Source organism: Miscanthus floridulus, chromosome 5, assembly GCF_019320115.1.
Source record: "Miscanthus floridulus cultivar M001 chromosome 5, ASM1932011v1, whole genome shotgun sequence".
Classification (NCBI taxonomy): Eukaryota; Viridiplantae; Streptophyta; class Magnoliopsida; order Poales; family Poaceae; genus Miscanthus; species Miscanthus floridulus.
This window is the reverse complement of record NC_089584.1, coordinates 13,793,113-13,797,050: the sequence shown is the minus strand read 5'-3', so window position 1 is coordinate 13,797,050 and position 3,938 is coordinate 13,793,113. Positions and strand designations below refer to the sequence as shown.

At 45.6% G+C, this 3,938-nt stretch overlaps 1 pseudogene; it reads left to right on the top strand.

Annotated features, from left to right (window-relative positions):
• Positions 1 to 255: 255 nt before the first annotated feature.
• LOC136454261 (receptor kinase-like protein Xa21) lies at positions 256 to 3,601 on the top strand (annotated as a pseudogene).
• The last annotated feature ends 337 nt before the right edge of the window (positions 3,602 to 3,938 follow it).

Sequence of the window (3,938 nt, the reverse complement as noted above, 5' to 3'; positions counted from 1 at the left end):
CGGGCCAGCCTGGGCCCGCACACTACCGGGCCTGCTCTTGCTTGGGTTGAGCTAAATTTACAGGCTACGTGCCACGCCGTCGGGCCTCGGGCGCATGGACATTTATAACCGCAGATAAAGGTGGTGTGACCGCAGAGGGCCATGACGAAGCCGCGCTGTTCCAAGTGAACACTCAAAAAGAACCCAAAACCACTCGCTGCATACCCATCCATACGACCATACCCAATAAGCAGTGGAGCAAAAAGAGGAATAGGCATGGCGATGCGCTCGGCCTCGGCGAGCTCACTGCTGTTGCCGCTGCTGCTGTCCGCCTCCGTTTCCATCTCGATTCTCGTGGCCGCACAAGCCGCCGGCGACGAGGCCGCACTGCTGGAGTTCAAGGCCGCCGCCGTGATCAGCGGCGGTCATGGTGATGACCCGCATGCTTCGTGGAACAGTAGCAGCGTTGGCGGCTTCTGCAGCTGGGAGGGGGTCAGGTGCGGGGCTAGGCGTCGGCGAGTGGTGGCGCTGAGCCTGCCCGTCTATGGGCTCGCTGGCACCCTGTCGCCGGCCATTGGGAACCTCACTTTCCTGCGAGTGCTGAACCTGACCTTCAACTGGTTCCAGGGAACATCCCTGCAAGCATCGGCCGCCTAGTACGCCTCAAGACCCTCGACCTGAGCTACAACAAGCTCAACGGAGAACTGCTTGCCAACCTCAGCTCCTGTGTCAGCTTACTGTTCTTGACACTCAGCAACAACCACCTCCATGGTCGTATTCCTGTCGAGCTCGGCCACAGGCTCACAGACCTTCAGAAGCTCTGGCTGGGAAACAACAGCTTCTCCGGCAATATCCCGGCATCACTAGCCAACATGTCGGCTCTGTACTCTCTCGATCTAACTACAAACCACTTCAAAGGCCCCGTACCACCTGAACTCGGCAGCATTGGAGGCCTGCGCTTCCTCTATCTCTACGAAAATAAGCTCTCAGGTGTGCTTCCACACTCTCTTTACAACTTGTCTAGGCTACAAGTTTTCTCCATTGATTCAAACTCCCTGTCTGGAACTATTCCCAGTAATATTGGCGATAGGCTCCCCAGCATCAGAACTCTGAACTTTGGTTACAACAAGTTCCATGGAACTATCCCACCCTCACTCTCCAACATCTCTGCTCTCACGTTTCTGCAACTCGCGCTAAACAGTTTTAGTGGGCGCGTTCCTCCTACTCTGGGGAGATTGAAAGGTCTCGTTACCCTAAACTTGTCCGACAACAAGCTAGAATCAAGTGACAGGGAGGGGTGGGAATTCATGAAGATGTTAGCAAACTGTAGCCAGCTTCGGACCCTGTATATTGACAATAACTTCTTCAGTGGACAACTTCCTAGTTCAGTTGCAAACCTGTCCACAACTCTCTGGAATCTTTTCTTAGGAAACAATAGGATTTCTGGGTTTATTCCATCTGACATAGGTAATTTGGTTGGTCTGCAAGTACTTGCGATTATGAATATTCCCATATCCGGAGGGATTCCAGAGAGCATTGGTAGGCTTCAAAACATGGCCGCTTTATACCTTTACAACACCAGCTTGTCAGGCCTTATACCAACGTCACTGGGAAATCTTACACAGTTGAATACACTTGCTTTATACAATGACAACTTGGAGGGTCCAATTCCAGCAAGCTTGGGGAACTTGAAGAACCTGTTTATTCTTGATCTCTCAGCGCAGAAACTGAATGGTTCAGTCCCCAGAGAGGTTTTCAAACTTCCTGCACTTTCCTACATCCTAAATTTGTCACAGAATTCGTTGTCTGGGCCACTTCCTACTGGAGTTGGTTGCCTGGCAAACCTTAACGCATTGTTTCTGTCAGGAAACCAGTTGTCTGGCAACATACCTGATAGTATTGGAAACTGCAAATCTTTGGAATTGCTGTTGCTGGATCAGAACTCGTTTGAAGGCAGGGTGCCTCAATCTTTGGAGAATTTAAAAGGTCTTTCTGTTCTCAACATGACAAGCCGTACTTTTTCAGCCAACGAATAGTATTTTTCTCTCACAACAAATCAGCCAACAGTACTTTCAGCCATGGTTTATCAGCCAAGCGAACAGGGCGATGTCTGGGAGTATTCCAGATGCCCTTTGTAGTATTGGCGGCATACAAGAATTGTATCTAGCACACAACTTGTCTGGATTGATCCCCACATGTCTTCAGAATTTGACATCATTGTCAAAATTAAATCTGTCCTTTAATAATTTACATGGTGAAGTGCCAGAAAAGGGTATTTTTGAAAATAGAATGAACCTGTCCGTTCAAGGGAATGATGGCCTTTGTGGTGGAACACCTCAGCTTCCTTTAGCTCCATGCTCCATGTTTGCTTCAGAAAAGAAGAAAAGGCATTTTTCGAAGTCCCTTATGATTACCCTAACATCAATCAGTGTGCTTGTAGCTTTAGTTGATCCACTCGAAGCTCAGAAAAAGGCATGAAACTCAACTCACATCCACAACTGAGGAACAGTATGAAAGAGTTTCTTATCATGCATTGTCAAATGGGACCAATGGATTTTCTGAGGCCAGTTTGCTTGGACAAGGAAGCTATGGCATGGTTTATAAATGTACTTTACATGATCAGGGCACTACAGTAGCTGTAAAGGTGTTTAACACACAGCAGACTCGGACTATTAGAAGTTTTGTGGCTGAATGTGAGGCACTGCGAAGGGTGCGTCGCCGTTGTCTTATAAAGATCATCACTTGCTGCTCAAGCATCACTCACCAGGGTGAAGAGTTCAAGGCACTAGTTTTTGAGTTCATGCCAAATGGTAACCTGAAGGGGTGGCTTCACCCTGAATCTGACACACTTGCTCAAACAAATACTTTTAGCCTTGAACAAAGGCTACAGGTTGCTGTCAATATCTTCGATGCTTTGGACTATCTTCACAATCACTGTCAGCCATCAATCATTCATTGTGATCTCAAGCCAAGCAACATCCTTCTTGCAGAAAACATGAGTGCCCGAGTTGGAGACTTCTGCATATCAAGAATCCTTCCAGACAATGCTATAGTAGAACCCTGCAAAATTCAAGTAGCACAACTGGAATAAGAGGCACCATCGGTTATGTTGCTCCAGGTAATTGAAATAGTTATTTTTTACTTGTACATTATTCCTAGTTCTTGTATGAACACGGCATGTTGACTTTTTTTTGTTGCAATCATAGAGCACGGTGAAGGTCCTTTTGTCTCAACACATGGTGATGTTTATAGCCTCGGTATATTGCTGCTCGAGATGTTTACTGGAAGGAGCCCAACAGATGAGATATTCAATGACTCGTCAGATTTGCACAAGTTTTCAGAGAATACTCTTCCAGAGAGAATATGGGAGATAGTTGATCCGACAATCTGGATGCACATAGATGCTAACAATAGAACTACAAGAAGTGGAATTCAGAAATGCTTGGTTTCTGTTATTGCTCTTGGAATATCCTGCTCAAAGAAACAACCTAGAGATCGGATCCTGATACAGGATGCAGCTATTGAGATGCTTGCCATTAGAGATTTTTACCTTAAATTTTCGGGATATCATTTGGTGGATCACAAAGGAGTAGCAATAGTTCACGGCGATTCTCCACAATAGTGAATACGTAGGACATGAAATGGGCAAGATACCTGTAGGTTATCACTTACCTGAAATAATTGAAGATGTACTTGAAGTTTCAGCTCTATAACTATTCCCTGTCTTTTTTTGATACATGCAGGTATAAAGGACATTCAGAAAATGTGTCAAATAGACTGGATCAATAATTTTACCAAATGCCTGTATGACAAATTTTGTAGAGAATTTAGTAAGATGTATGAATCAAAGTGTAACGACCCAACATGCATTCTTGAGAATCATCCTCATCATGATCATTGCATCATGTAAATTATATTTTTGCAAAACTATTTTTCAACAGTTATTAAGTCTGGCACTA